Source organism: Pinus tabuliformis, chromosome 1_1 (assembly GCF_031772625.1).
Source record: "Pinus tabuliformis cultivar Carrire ecotype Pingquan chromosome 1_1, CPIR1, whole genome shotgun sequence".
In the NCBI taxonomy this organism is placed as follows: domain Eukaryota; kingdom Viridiplantae; phylum Streptophyta; class Pinopsida; order Pinales; family Pinaceae; genus Pinus; species Pinus tabuliformis.
Genome location: NC_142297.1, coordinates 669,643,888 through 669,660,345, shown reverse-complemented (window position 1 = coordinate 669,660,345; position 16,458 = coordinate 669,643,888). Strand labels below are relative to the sequence as shown.

At 37.8% G+C, this 16,458-nt stretch overlaps 2 pseudogenes across 1 annotated transcript; one reads left to right on the top strand and one right to left on the bottom strand.

The window, feature by feature from the left end:
- The first annotated feature begins 670 nt into the window (after positions 1-670).
- On the top strand, positions 671-2,644 carry LOC149215182 (serine/threonine-protein kinase PEPKR2-like; annotated as a pseudogene). Its single transcript, XR_016250455.1, has 3 exons — positions 671-1,430; positions 1,590-1,886; positions 2,008-2,644. The product of XR_016250455.1 is annotated as a serine/threonine-protein kinase PEPKR2-like (transcript).
- A 3,667-nt stretch (positions 2,645-6,311) lies between these two features.
- Positions 6,312-7,888, bottom strand: LOC149215181 (serine/threonine-protein kinase PEPKR2-like; annotated as a pseudogene).
- Positions 7,889-16,458: the final 8,570 nt, after the last annotated feature.

Genomic DNA, 16,458 nt, shown 5'->3' with positions numbered 1-16,458 from the left:
CTGAGCTGAACGAGTATTTCTATTGCGAATTTGGTGGTCCGAAAGTGGCTCATCAAACATCGAGGGTTATCAAATTGTATCGGTCATTGTAGTTCTGTGACCCAGAATTATGCACTTGCCGGATGCGAAATTGAGGTTTTCTCACGGATATTCTAGCAGGAGTTGAGGCGATCAACAGAGAATGCCAGAGGTATGTAACGATTCCTAAATTTTGGTGCTCAGGGTTTTCTTTTTCTCACGTCTCTGTGTGGAAAGGAGGGTTGGGGCATATTTGCGGTAGTAGGATGTATAATGTTGGGGATGGGATTTGAAAAGAGGGCACTATAATTCTTCTGGATTAATTTCGGTGGAATATTGAGAAGGGTATTTCATGTATTTCGTGAATTAGAAAATAGGGTATTCATTAGTGTAGAAATGACTACGCATTATGAAGAAAACGGGAGGGTATCATGAGCTTGTCATATATTGACACAACGTAGGCAGTTTTGATTCTTTGTTTTCTCGTACTTTTCGTTTTGAAGAAGCATTTCAAATCGTATGAGTGGTTGTTCTTGTTTTATTTACTGGTGTTTTCTTGTGTCCATAGATCAATTTGTTTTCCCTAGCTCCTATTTGACAAATAGGCATTCTTCGCATCCTCTGTGGTCGAGAAACCCCAGAGACCTTGGCTATGGATTCATTAAGAAGGAAGTGAAAAGGAGCAGCAATAGATCTTGCCATTTTGGAACAGAGAGCTCATCTATGTGATGATGGTGCATCTTCCACATCATTGGCCACACACCTTTCTTTCCAACAGCAGAGGAAGCGGAGGAAAGAAAAGATGAGGGATGAAGAATTGGGTTCCTGACATCTGCATCCTACAGCAGCTGTTACTGCTCCTCCTCCAAGAAGGGGTTGTTTACCTAATTCACCAGGACGAGGGTTAAAGAGAAAGGTTCGCTGCATTGATCATGCTACTCGGACTGGCAAGAAGTGGAAGCTTGAAACTGATTATTCTTTAGGCCTAGAATTGGGGTGAGGCAAATTTGGTATGGTAAGAATATGCAAGAGCAAGGCTACTAGAGAAGAGCTGGCCTGCAAGGTTCTGCCCAAAAAGACTGAAGAAAACGTGCATAAGGAAGTTGAGATTATGCAGCATCTTTCAGGCCATCCCAGTGTTGTCACACTCCAAGCCGTGTATGAAGATGCAGAATCTTTGCATCTTGTGATGGAATTATGCTCTGGTGGACGCCTGATCGATGAGATGTCTAGGAATGGATGCTACTCTGAGCACTAGGCTGCTAAATTGATCAAAGAATTAATAATGGTCATTAAGTACTGCCATGAGATGGGCGTCATCCATCGAGATATAAAGCCTGAGAATATTCTTCGAACTAGTACAGGACAACTGAAGCTAGCTGATTTTGGCTTGTCCATGCGGGTTGCAAAAGGTATTTATTTCTGAGCTTCATTGTAATCAACCCTGTCTCTCATTTTAGTAAACACATAATTTTATGACATCCAGACAAGGGCATTATTATCATTATTAAATAACCATGGATTTATGTTGACTTATAGTTCATTAACATCACTTGTATTTATTCTAACAGGACAAAACTTATCAGGTGTTGTGGGAAGCCCTGCGTATGTTGCTCTTGAAGTTTTGGCAGGGACCAATTCAGAAAAGGTTGATGTGTGGGCTGCTGGTGTCCTCTTACATGCACTGTTGATAGGTGTATTACCATTTCGTGGGGAATCTATTGAAGCCATATTTGAGGCAATAAAACAAGTCCAATTGCATTTTCATTCTGAAAAATGGCAGTCTATCTCAGGACTAGCAAAGGATTTGTTACCAAGGATGCTTTCCAAGGATGCTGGAAAGATACTTTCTCTAGAAGAAGTTTTGAGTAAGTAAAACTATTGTACTACCAAGAATTACATATTTTGTATGCAGTGTCTTGTATTTTTTGCTAAGATGCAATTATGCACATATGAATTTTATGACCATATCTTTTGTTGCTGCTGTAGGCCACCCTTGGATCATGTTTTACACAGAATATAATATAAAGGTGCGATCAAGCAGTTCAAAAAGGAAAAAACATACCTATCCTATCAAGGATGAATGGTCAGAATCCCTGCCTTCACTATCTCCACGTACAAGGGAGAGGAGAGCACAGTTCATAAATTCAATTCTGACAGAGCATGGAGAAGATGAATCTTTGTCTGGGGATTTTCTCTCACGTCCAAAGCAACCAGAGTATGATATCCAAGCAGCAGGGAAATATGACCTTGTAGATGCTCTTGCATCTGCTATCTCCAAGATAAGATTATCGGAACCCAAAAGGAGCAGATTGTGTACCACTACATATCCTGTTCCACAACAGTGTTCATCTAATCTAAAAAGCAGCTTGTGTACAACATTTTGAAAAACATGCTGACTGTTACTGACCGGCAATGCTCATTAATTACTGATTTTACGGCCCAAAATACTTTGACATTTCAAGAGTGACTGATAACATGAGTCATGCCATACACTGACTGAAGTAAGCATTGCGGCAGCTGCATTTTGAAGATTAAAACTGATCTGAACATGAAATGACTCCATTGTTTGTGCCAGCCTAATTTGCAACTTCCTATGGTGATCAGCAATTCTAATATCATTTTATGTACAACTTCTAAAAGATTAGTTTGACTATCTGTATATATTGGGCTTCCCAATGAAGATGGAAAATGCAAGATATTAGAATTGCATTTTGTATAAAGCATAACAATATCTTCTATAACAATTTTTGGTGAAATATTGTTATTTCAAACTAAATTGCTCTTGTTTGTGTTTTAAGTCCTCGTTTGAGGTAAACGATAGTACACTCTATGACGTGCATTGAGCATTTTAGCAAATTTGGAGGAAAAAAGAATTGCTCAGGACCAGATAATTAATAGAATCAAAGTCATTAATGAGACATCTGTCAATTTTCATGATACATCTAAGCTTTTGACATTTCTGTGTTGCCTTGCAATTGGAAATCATTGCAAAGTTCAAATAGTTTAATATCTTATCCCTTGCATCTACAATTACTTGTTTACAATGAACAACCATTCTTTGGATTTAAATCCTTTGAACAAATGTTCCTTTTTTTTATAATAACTATAGTTTGCTAGGCCTCGTTGAAAATTTGAACTAGGGGCTCCATTTGTAAATGAGATAGCAACACTCATAATTAACGCTGAGTGAAACACCATCCCTGACAAAATTGTTTCTTTGAGTTCATGTCCAGTGAACAAGTGTTTGTCGCATTTGTTCTCAAATTGTTTTTTGTCATTGGTTTGTAGCATAAGTTAGAAAGCCACTAATGCCCTAAACTCTGCATATACAGTGCTTGTATCCTGCAAGTCTACACCCCGAAATTGGTAATTAAGTGTGTAGGATTTAAACCAATAAATTGACCAACATTTGTGTTCCTTGTTGTTTAACTTGGTTAATTCATGTCTTACATTATTACCAAATTTGTGATATCTCTACAAGAAAGTAAACTAGCGAGTCAATTTAATCAATGTCAATTCATTGCTCACTAAGGGAATGTTTTTTTCACATCAAATGCCTACCTATGGAAAGAAAATTGCCCATGAGTAGCATTTCAGAATGTTCAACATTCATGCAAAAGATGAGTGTTATCTTCCATTTAAGGTCTGGTCTTAATGCAATCCCTAAATAATCATGATTATAAAGTTTTTATGATATAAATCTACATAGATGTGGGTCAAAATATTAGACACATTGGTAATTAATAACATGGAATGTTATCATCAATTTCAATGCTGAACAGGGGTTTGTCGAATCTTATAAATTTTTGCATTAAGATGAATCACATCAGTTCCTCATTTTCCGAAGAAGTTACATAAAAATTTCATAGTGCACAATGAAGCAGTGTCAAGTAAGTGGTTCAAGTCATTAATTGACAAGAGGATGGATCATCTACAGCACAAATGACAGGAGGAGGGCATCAAAAGCATGGACAACACCATGATTTCTTATGTAAAGGAGACAGAATGTGTTGATTGGTATGGATATATTTTTTATTTGTGTACTTTAGAAAACTACAAACTTGTATTTATGTAAGCATTGAAGGTTATAGAGTATGGACACGATGCATAATGTATTGGTTGGTATGGATGTAAGGGTTTATTTGTGTACAAGGAGAAAAAAGAAACTATAGCCTCTAGAAGTGATTCATTATGTCCATCTAAACAAAGATATGATATGTAGATCCATGATGGAAAGATAATAAATTCACACAAGCATCCAATGTATCAAACATTGACACTTGAATATGCAATACCAAGCTTTCAAGTGGTATCAGACCTGGGCATGGGCAAGTTTGTAATCTGCTTCAAAAATACCAAATCAGGCTTCAATTCCAAATAAGGGGTTTGATTTGTGTCTTCTTTGCTTCATGTTTTTAGAACTCATGGAAAAGTTGGTTCTGCAGTTGGTAACAGAGTTCATAATTGAAGCATTAGAATAACTAAGAATGCATGTTTCAGGTTGACTTGGTTCAAAAGCAACAGGTTCAGAAAATTGCACGTCAAGATGCTATGAACCCAAGAGCTTCTTTCTTAAATATGAACACCATAAATAAAATTAGATTTGTTTTGATTATATAACAGATCTAACATTTGAGAATATATTTGAAGAGCAATTTAGATTGATGTCCAAAACACTAATTCATTCCCAAATTGTGGTGTGTATACAACATTGTTACAGCTTAGTCTGCAGTATTAGACCAATTACGTGAGAAAATACAGAAACATTGCAGTAAACATTCCTCAGTGCTCATCAGGCACCCATATTTTTAATATTGCAGTGATGAAGGCTCAAACTTTCCTCAAATTTTGCAGGCAACCATGCTCTCAATGTACCTAGAGCCTTCTGAAACAACCCAACATTCCATGTCAAAGCACAAAGTTTCATGAACTTTAAGAGAACAGATTATGTCCATGAACAGATTATGAAAAAGGTATTTTTATAACAACATAACAATGGGAAAACATAAATATACTTATCATATGATAAAGGGCCACCTGACGACGCCATGATAACCTAGCTTATCTATTCTTTGTGCTTATCTATTATACATTGATGTTGTGGTGATCATATATCTCATTGATTTCTTATCCCTTGCATCTACAATTACTTGTTTACAATGAACAACCATTCTCTGGATTTAAATCCTTTGAACAAATGTTCTTTTTTTTATAATAACTATAGTTTGCTAGGCCTCGTTGAAAATTTGAACTAGGGGCTCCATTTGTAAATGAGATAGCAACACTCATAATTAACGTTGAGTGAAACACCATCCCTGACAAAATTGTTTCTTTGAGTTCATGTCTAGTGAACAAGTGTTTGTCGCATTTGTTCTCAAATTGTTTTTTGTCATTGGTTTGTAGCATAAGTTAGAAAGCCACTAATGCCCTAAACTTTGCATATACGATGCTTGTATCCTGCAAGTCTACACCCTAAAATTGGTAATTAAGTGTGTAGGATTTAAACCAATAAATTGACCAACATTTGTGTTCCTTGTTGTTTAACTTGGTTAATTCATGTCTTACAATATTACCAATTTTGTGATATCTCTACAAGAAAGTAAACTAGCGAGTCAATTTAATCAATGTAAATTCATTGCTCACTAAGGGAATGTTTTCTTCACATCAAATGCCTACCTATGGAAAGAAAATTGCCCATGAGTAGCACTTTGGAATGTTCAACATTCATGCAAAAGATGAGTGTTATCTTCCATTTAAGGTGTGGTCTTAATGCAGTCCCTAAATAATCATGAATATAAAGTTTTTATGTTATAAATCTACATAGATGTGGGTCAAAATATTAGACACATTGGTAATTAATAACATGGAATGCTATCATCAATTTCAATGCTGAACAGGGGTTTGTCGAATCTTATAAATCTTTGCATTAAGATGAATCACATCAGTTCCTCATTTTCCGAAGAAGTTAGATAAAAATGTCATAGTGCACAATGAAGCAGTGTCAAGTAAGTGGTTCAAGTCATTAATTGACAAGAGGATGGATCATCTACAGCACAAATGATAGGAGGAAGGCATCAAAAGCATGGATAGCACCATGATTTCTTATGTAAAGGTGACATAATGTGTTGGTTGGTATGGATATATTTTTTATTTGTGTACTTTATAAAACTACAAACTTGTATTTATGTAAGCATTGAAGGTTATAGAGTATGGACATGATTCATAATGTATTGGTTGGTATGGATGTAAGGGTTTATTTGTGTACAAGGAGAAAAAAGAAAATATAGCCTCTAGAAGTGATTCATTATGTCCTTCTAAATAAAGATATGATATGCAGATCCATGATGGAAAGATAATAAATTCACACAAGCATCCAGTTGGTAACAGAGTTCATAATTGAAGCATTAGAATAACTAAGAATGCATGTTTCAGGTTGACTTGGTTCAAAAGCAACAGGTTCAGAAAACTGCACGTCAAGATGCTATGAACCCAAGAGCTTCTTTCTTAAATATGAACACCGTAAATAAAATTAGATTTGTTTTGATCATATAACAGATCTAACATTTGAGAATATATTTGAAGAAAAATTTAGAGTGATGTCCAAAACACTAATTCATTCCCAAATTGTGGTGTGTATACAACATTGTTACAGCTTAGTCTGCAGTATTAGACCAATTACGTGAGAAAATACAAAAACATTGCAGTAAAAAGAACCAACAATTCAATTTGTTGAACAATTACAGAGCCATGTGAATTAACTCGACATTCCATGTCAAAAATCAAAATTTCATGAAACTTCAGGAGAGTAGTTCTTGATAACATCCCTGGAAAGCATCCTTGATAACAAATCCTTTGCTAGTCCTGAGATAGACTGCCATTTTTCAGAATGAAAATCCAATTGGACTTGTTTTATTGCCTCAAATATGGCTTCAACAGATTCCCCATGAAATGGTAATACACCTATCAACAGTACATGCAGGAGGACACCAACAGCCCAAACATCACCCTTTTCTGAATAGGTCCCTGCCAAAACTTCAGGAGCAACATACGTAGGGCTTCCCACAACACCTGATAAGTTTTGCCCTATTAGAATAAATACAAGTGATGTTAATGAACTATAAGTCAACATAAATACATGGTTATTTAATCATGATAATAATGCCCTTGTCTGGATGTCATAAAATTATGTGTTTACTAAAATGAGAGACAGGGTTGATTACAATGAAGCTCAGAAATAAATACCTTTTACAACCCGCATGGACAAGCCAAAATCAACTAGCTTCAGTTGTCCTGTACTAGTTCGAAGAATATTCTCAGGCTTTATATCTCGATGGATGACGCCCATCTCATGGCAGTACTTAATGACCATTATTAATTCTTTGATAAATTTAGTAGCCTAGTGCTCCGAGTAGCATCCAATCCTAGACATCTCATCGATCAGGCGTCCACCAGAGCATAATTCCATCACAAGATGCAAAGATTCTGCATCTTCATACACGGCTTGGAGTGTGACAACACTGGGATGGCCTGAAAGATGCTGCATAATCTCAACTTCCTTATGCACGTTTTCTTCAGTCTTTTTGGGCAGAGTCTTGCAGGCCAGCTCTTCTCCAGTAGCCTTGCTCTTGCATATTCTTACCAGACCAAATTTGCCTCGTCCCAATTCTAGGCCTAAAGAATAATCAGTTTCAAGCTTCCGCTTCCTGCCAGTCCGAGTAGCATGATCAATGCAGCCAACCTTTCTCTTTAACCCTCGTCCTGGTGAATTAGGTAAACAACCCCTTCTTGGAGGAGGAGTAGTAGGAGCTGTTGTAGGATGCAGATGCCAGGATCCCAATTCTTCGTCCCTCATCTTTTCTTTCCTCCGCTTCCTCTACTGTTGGAAAGAAAGGTGTGTGGCCAATGATGTGGAAGATGCACCATCATCACATAGATGAGCTCTCTGTTCCAAAATGGCAAGATCTATTGCTGCTCCTTTTCACTTCCTTCTTAATTAATCCATAGCCAAGGTCTCTGGGGTTCCTCAACCACAGAGGACGCAAAGGATGACTATTTTTCAAATAGGAGATAGGGAAAACAAATTGATCTGCAGACACAAGAAAAAACCAGTAAATAAAACAAGAACAACCACTTATACAATCTGAAATGCTTCTTCAAAACAAAAAGCACGAGAAAACAAAGAATCAAAACTACCTACGCTGTGTCAATATATGACAAGCTCATGATACCCTCCAGTTTTCTTCATAATGCGTAGTCATTTCTACACTAACGAATACCCTATTTTCTAATTCACGAAATACATCAAATACCCTTCTCAATATTCCATCGAAATTAATCCAGAAGAATTATAGCGCCCTATTTTCAAATCCCATCCCCAACATTATACATCCTACTACCGCAAACATGCCCCAACCCTCCTTTCCACATAGAGACGCGAGAAAAAGAAAACCCTGAGCCCCAAAATTTAGGAATCGTTACATACCTCTGGCATTCTCTGCTGATCGCCTCAACTCCCGCTAGAATATCCGTGAGAAAACCTCAATTTCTCATACGACAAGTGCATAATTCCGAGTCGCAAAACTACAATGACCGATACAATTTGATAACCCTTGATGTTTGACGAGCCACTTTCGGACCACCAAATTCGCAATAGAAATACTCGTTCGGCTCGGCTCCAAATAGCATTGCCAATGCCATCGCCGAACACCCCGCAAAAATCTGAAATATTGTTAACATTAGTTGCTCCGTGAACTTGATGATTTTACATTACAGGGAATTTCGATTTCGCGTGTTTTACAATGAAAATAACAGCAACCGGCAACCAGAATCTAATGATTTTACATTACAGGGAATTTCGATTTCGCATTGAAGGGAATTTCAATTAACAGAGTCGAAGGTGTCACCGAATTGTACCTGGGTGGCGAGCTGCAGAGCGGAGGAATTGCAGAGCGGGAGGCGCCGAGTCGTGGAGGAAGGTGCGTGAGCATTACTCCGATCGCCATTCCTCAATTCGAATTCGAAATGGCAATAACACTTCCGCGGCTGCAATTCCAGATCGGATCCGATCTGTCAGGGGATGTCAGAATTTCTAGCTGCGATCGAATTTTCTGTCAATGAATGTCAGGATTGCTAGGGGAGGGTGGCGGAGCTAGGGGAGGGTGGCAGAGGGCGGAGGGATTGCTGGCGGCCGGAGCCTAACGATTTTCTAGGTGGCCGCCGGAAACCGGGCCATTCCTCCTCCTAGGTAGACTACTCCGAAAGAAACTGCTAAAAACACCTTCAGCTTTGTGTTCATTAATCAAGTGAGTAAGAGGATATATTACAATTGTCAGCTCAATGCCAAAGCTCAACCTACAAAAGTAATTCTATTCTCTCCTTCTGAATGATTGATCTGGCTAGTACTTAACAAATTTTGCACACCACACCCCTATTTCCTTGCGTTGTTCTTTGAGGAATTGGCCCCCTATTAATTAGGGAATTCCTCTAATTGATTGCACAATTCCCAAGGATGGTCCACCTGACCTCATGCAACACCTGTACACTCAACTAGTTTACAACTGTCGATTAACAACCTTGGAAACTCCACCACAACTGGGAAACTCGTATTCTTTGCATGCGTGAGCTAATTATTAGTTGATTGATCAGTTAACTACATGATCTTTGAGTTAGACTGATGTCTTACTAAACTCACCACCAACTAGTTCAATTAACAGTTAGAACTAGTTTAACTGATCACAACTGAAATTAACTCAACCTATGCTCCTAAAATTTAGGAATCACTACATACAACCAAACTTCATGCTCCTAACTCGAATTAACTAAGCTAACTAAGTGATAACAACCATGTCACCTCAGTTAACTCATCCAAGTTGTTTGTTGATGTGGAATTTCAAATTTCCTCAATTCGACTAAGGAAAAATCAAATTAAGAATTTCTTGTTGCATTTTTCAACACTCTCTCTCAACAAGAAAGGGATTATCAACCAACCCTATCATGCATCTATGAAATGTACTGGATGCAACACCTCTTACTGTTGCTATTTCTACTGCAACATCTGCAATTGTCCACTGGAAAAAATTTGTTGTTGACTCTGCGACTGAGCCTCCTGCTATGCTGTCAACACTCTGCGCTCCTCAATATCTAATTAAAATTGATCCTCCTGCTACTGAATATTGTGGGCTCCTATAAGATGGGTAATGATCCATGAGGAGAACACCTCAATGAACCTTGCCCAAATTTCTACACTCCTGGGACTAGGGCCTCACATCGCCCCACCTCACACCTGGAGGTATGGTTGCATGTGCTCCCTCTGCCCACTTAGCTTGAACTCTCCCCCTACTGTAGGTATCTACTTGAGTGGATGTCTCCACTCTGCCTCTTGTCTGCTTCTCCATTTATGGTTGCTCCATAACTTCCTGAGACTCCTTTTGAGGCTTCATTTTGAGAGGTAAATCATGCTCCCTCTCAACCACCATGTCTCTAACCCTTGCCTTGCTCCTCAAAGATTTGCATGCATCTTCTACCTCAAGTGCATATAGGTTCTTGACTCGAGCACCGATCTGCGTCACCTGCTCCATGGCTATGTGTCTCAGGAATACTTTCCCTTTGCTAAAGATCATATCGTTACCACAGTCTTCCAACACTGCTACTGAGATGAGATTTTTCTTTAGGCTTGGAACGAACATGACATCCTTGAGTTTGAGAGGGGAGCCCGACTCCCTCTGAAAGGTGATTGTACCAATCCTGGTCGTGTTGTACCTTCCATCGTTTCCAAACTCAATGTTCATATGGAGATATTTCTTCTCCAAGTCACTGAAAAATTGTCTATTCCCCGTCACGTGGAACGAGGCACCATTGTCCAAGTACCACACACTCCCCATCACGGTGCTCAACATGCATGCGATAAGGGTGAAGTCAAGCTTGAACTGTGAAGCCAAAGCTTCACTTGTTGCTGCTACTGCAGGCTCCTTCTTGCTAGAATTTTTGTGTGGACACTTAGTGGCATAGTGCCCGAATTCATGACAATTGAAGCATTTAATTTTGGACAAGTCTTTCTTCTTGCCCTCTTGGCTGGAATCAGCCTCACCTTGGGAATTCTTTCCCTTGGCTTTCATTCATTTTCCCACTAGAGAAAATTCCTCTTCATCTGCTCCTTTGGATGAAGTCTCGTCTCTGGTATTCTGCCTTATTTCCTCTTGTACCAAATGAGACCATAAGCGTTCCCAATTTGGTAGTTTCTCTCTTCCGTTCACCGAATCTTGGTAGCTATGCCAACTCTTGGGAAGGCCTAGAAGGGATAGGCTTACCAAATCATCTTCTACAACAGTAACACCAACTCCACCAAGTTCATCACGACATTGTGTGAACCTACTCAGATACTGTTGAATAGAGTCATTCTTCTGCATCTTGATATTTCAAAGTTTATTCTTGAGCGCCAACTTCCTGTGGTCACTACTATTCTGGAACAAATCTGCCAATGCTTGCCACATTGCATACAGAGTTTCTTTCCCGTGGATATTTGAGACAATGTGGTCCTTTACTCCCTCCAATATGATTCTCCTCACCTTGGCTACACACTTCCTCCATTCTGGTAGATCCTTGACATTAGATGATCCTGGTTTTGAAATGTCAATCTCAAAAAATTCCTTCAACCCATTGTCCTCTAGCACTGCCTCCATGCGGTCCTTCCAAGCAACAAAGTTCGAGCTTCCCTCAAGGGCATACTCAAGTCTTAGACCATAGAAAGCCATCCTGCTAGCTCTGAAGAATTAATCTTGCAAATTCGATCCTCTTGCAATAACAACTTCAAAAAAATTTCTCTACTATGAATCTTGCTCTGATACCATGTAGAAATTAATGTGTAGATATGAAACTTCTTATGAAATTTAACTAAAACACAAGACTCAAATCTATTCTACTCATCAACAAAATTTAATTCACGATTGAGAGCACAACTCATAAAAAATAAGAAATAACACACATGCACATGAAAACACATATATATCTAAGGGGAAAACAATAGCTAAAAACACCTTCAACCTTGTGTTCATTAATCAAGTGAGTAAGAGAAGCTATTACAATTTTCAGCTCAATCCCAGAGCTCAACCTACAAAAGAAATTCTATTCTCTCCTACTGAATCACTGATTTGACTAGTACTTAACTAGTTCAACACACCAAACTAGCACACCACATGTTGGCTTATTGGGGCCTGACCCAAGTTCAAAAGAGTTATTTTAGCCAAACAAAATCTGCGCTACCGGCCCTTTCAGCAACAGTCCACGAAGCGCGGACTGAGGTCTCACCCGAGGTAGCAGGCGGGGGTGGTGGAACTAGGTTTCCGCACCGGAGAGATGTCGTGATGCAAATTTGGAAGGTTTGGAACTAACCCTGTGGTTCCGCGCCGCTTTGTACAGTGGTCTGACCTTCGCACGGACCCGAGACAGAACACTTGTTTAATCGTTAAAGAGATATTGCAGATCAGATCTACTTCTTAAGGTCTTTAAGCAATCATCTAGCAATATTAATTAATGCAAATAACCAGTGCGCGTATCCAAAACAGATCACAACTTTATTAAATAATCATAACAGAAGTCTAAGGCAGATGCATAAACAGAGTCAACACAGATCGCGAATTTCCAGAATCACTTAGCTTTATTATTATACCCAAACTAGTACATTCCACTTCCACCCTACGCACTGAGCTGCAGGGGTCCGCGCACACAGCTGCGGACTCTACTAGGCCTCCGCGCACACAGTTGCGGACACTACCAGGCCTCCGCGCACAGCTGCGGAGCCTCTATCACCAACCCAGACCTAGACTCAGACTTACAAACGCTTTTAGAATGTTTTTCCCATCACCTGTCAGATCCCAAAATCATACCACAAAAAATTAGCTATTCTACCCATAGAGCCTCGCTCTATTTATACCTCTCCATGGACCACGATCCATGGGCGGGCCGACTCAACTTACATTTCTTTAAATTCAACAAGGATTTTAATAAGACCATGGTGAAACATGTTGTTCTCTATAAACTAAATTTTCCTTTGAACATTCTCAGACATCTTTATTAGACTATTAAGTAAGAAATATGGAATATTTATTTCATTATCCTCAATAAAATTCATCAACAGTTAGACATGATAGAAAAACATGCATCCAAACCTCCCTTCGCAAGTAACAATTTGTTGTATTATCAGAAGTAAATTTCTCCACTTACTTTTCAATGTTGCACTTGGAATACCCTTCTTGAAAATGGTGGTGTCCATGCTAGGCTTCTTCAGAAAAACCTTCTAGTCTTCTCTCTCAATACCTCTATTTTTAAACCACTTTTCTCCAATTTGAGGCAATCCAATAGCTTCGACAACAAAGGATTTTGTCACTGTAAATTTTATGTCCCCTATTTCGACTTCCACCCCATCAAAGGCTTTGGCGAAGGATTTGGTTACTTCGTTGTGGAAACCGTCAAATTTCTCCACAAACTCCAGCCACTGCGCTTTCTGCAACAATTCTCTTGTCTGTGGATATCCTTAAAAAAAATTCTTCCCGCTGGTTCTGTTATGACTATAACTCCCATGACTGAGAAGCTTTGTCTCAACACTATTTGTTTGACAAAGTATGAGGGTTTCAAAGTAATGAGGACGAGAGTGTGAATGATGGGAGTGTAAGTGGTAAGGGTATGAAGAAGTGTGATATAATCTAACCGTTTAGAGCATGAATGAGCATGATTTGGGCGATCAGATCAATAAAATCAGGATGTGGGTTGGAGTGTAGGTATAATGATGAGGAGTGAATGGCGGATTAGATTCAATTTGACACGATACTATCAAATCTTAGTAATAATGATTTTGAATTTGGTAGTACGGTGTCCATATAATTCATACAATTAATGTTTTTGTTGCCCATCATCAAATTAAATAATTGCATACCTTTGAATTATTGCTTTCTAACCTTTGGTTGTTTTCCTTTGTATTGTCGTCAGGTGCCTTGTAGTGAAGGGAGTCAATCACTCTTTCAATTATTCCATCAGAAATTTTTGTCAAATTGGTTGCAGAAATCTGTTAGAGCTGCAAAAACTCAATAATCTTCTTCGCGTGTTTCACTCGCAAGGAAGTCTCTCTAACAGTGAAGGTTGGCAAAAAAATATGCAAAAGTAAAAGTTGAAAATTCAATATTTCATTATAACTGTCACTATCGTAGTAGTTGGTTGTTTAAGAAGTCTGGTGAAAGGAAACTTTTGGACATTTTAAATTGTTTTGAGTTTGGGTTGAAATTGAATTTAAATTAATTTAAGACGCCGAAACTTTCTTTGGTAACCGATGACAAAGGAAATGATATTTTGGATTGAACGGTAACGATGAAAAATCTAACTAATAGATATATTCGATTTATTAAAAAAAAAACCAATTTAAAAATAAAAAGTTTTGAAACAAAGTCAAGAACGTAACGTATTTTTTAAATTATTGGGATGCTTAAGCAATAATGTAATATATACTATAGTATTTGATAATGAAAAATCTTGAGCTTTTAAAAGTAAAAAAATAGTTTAGTTATATAAATTAGATGACTGATAAATGTTATAAAAATACGTAAATTAAATTTAAAAATTACATATAATTAATATATTAGTTAATATTAATCATTATGTTGATAGGTGTTTTATTGTGAATTTTCAGTAAGATTTTTTTTTTTTTTTTTTTTTTGTACATCGACCTTTTCTTGCTGTCACTCTATTTTGTCTGATTATGTTAAGGCTTTGATCTAAAATCCACAATTTTGATTTCGCACTGCCAATTTTGCAGGCCAGCAGGCTGAATTAGTTAGGGTTTGCACAAGTGTGAGTGGTGTGGGGGTGTCAGTGATGTCAAACACCACTTCACCACCTTTGGCAACTTGTTGATAAACCCTTGCATAAGTTGCGTATATCTTGTAATAAGCCAATAAAGAAAGATGGACCACATTGGAACTGTTCAAGTTCCTTTTTCGTCAAAGTTTGCACTGGCACTAGGGCTAATAAGTTAGGGTTTGATTGGAAGGCTTATCCAAACTCTATCAGGATGTTCGAGCTCCTTTTCCAACAATTTCTGAACTGGCAGCAAGGAAAAATAGTTAGGGTTTGATTGCAAGCCTCATCCAAACTCTGTCAGTTGCCCAAAAGGACCTGCATTTCGGTTTCATGTCACATGGTCATGTTCATGAATGTCTGGGACATCGACAATCTATCAAGCTATCGTTGTTCAAGAAGCATTGTTGTAGAGCCAACCGAGGTTTAATTAATCGTTGATCTAGTAAAAATAGCAGTGAACCTGCACCAATGTCCATGTATGGTAAAATGCATATATAATATAATATGTACTTCTTTATTCTATTATAGTTCGTCTGGTAAAAGGTATACTATTATAAAATAAATACTTCTTTATTATATTCAAGGCAATTAATCTAAACATAAATAAATAACAAAAACCTCTGCTATTATAAGCTTACTTATTATGCTTTGCTTGACTACCTTCACCTTTATCAGTGTTCTTGTTATGCTTTGTTTGCATTGCTTAACTGTCTTTTGTTCAATCAGGAGGTCGCAACAATAAGAGCAAGTAAGCCCAATGCCAAGAATACAAAAACTAAAGCCACCAAGTGTACGATCTCAAAGGCTGATAAAATGCAACATACCTTTCCCTACTCCTTCTACCTTTCCTTCATACCTTATGAGGTAAACTATAACTTGACCTTGAGCAAGAAAAAATAAGGTGACTAAAGGTGAATCTATTATAGCTAATATACTAGTAGTAGGAAACATCTCTAAAGGGGTTGTTTGTTTTTCATAAGGCATAGAAGGAGGAATACAAGTACAAACTAGCTAAAAAATTATAAGGTTGTTGGTTGAGCCCTTCTAACGACTGAGGAAGCAAGCTCCCAATGTGTTAAAAATAGCAACAAGAAATGATAAAAATAGAATCCAGTATATTCTAATTTTAATTTGTCCTTGAATTAAAATTCGAATTTAGTCTCACGAGTTGCTTGAAAAATAGTTATTTAATTCATCTTGAGTTAATTAGTTGGAGAAATTCAAGCTAGAAGTATTTGTGAAGTCATGCAACATGTATCCCTTAAGTTAAGGAGATTATCCCTTAATTAAGGAGATAAGGATGAGTTGTATTTGATTTGTAATTAGTTAGCTCAGTTAACTGAGTTATGTCCAGTTAAATTAGTTCCAAACAGTTTTAGGAACTAATTGTGAGTTCAGTCAGTTAATGCATGCATGCATCAAACTAGTGTACTCCAAATAACTGAAGATTCTCACATAAATAACTCATGCATGTCTATTCAGAGAAAGACCCAGTTGAGATTAAAGACATGGACATTGTACTATCAGTTGCATGACTTTTCCTATAAAGGAAACTCATCCATGCAGAAGGAATAAGGTTCCTTGAGGGTTGCA